Consider the following 265-nt stretch of genomic DNA (forward strand, 5'->3'; position numbering starts at 1 on the left):
AGTTCTTTCCTTATTCATTTCTTTGCCTTCCTTGTTTTCATTACCATTTGTAGTTCAGTTTTCTTTTCCTTTTATTCTTCTTATATCTATTCGTTACACTTTTCTGTCCGTCAACTGTAACTCTCTATTTGGTGAAAGTTGTATTAAAATTTCCTTATGTTTCTTTATGTGTATATTTAAAGACGACTGAAGTTGCTTCCGCCGGAGATCACTCGCTGCTTCCATACCAAGATGTAATATGTGTGAGTGGGATGATAAGTTTGCA

Source organism: Penaeus monodon, chromosome 29 (assembly GCF_015228065.2).
Source record: "Penaeus monodon isolate SGIC_2016 chromosome 29, NSTDA_Pmon_1, whole genome shotgun sequence".
Taxonomy (NCBI): domain Eukaryota; kingdom Metazoa; phylum Arthropoda; class Malacostraca; order Decapoda; family Penaeidae; genus Penaeus; species Penaeus monodon.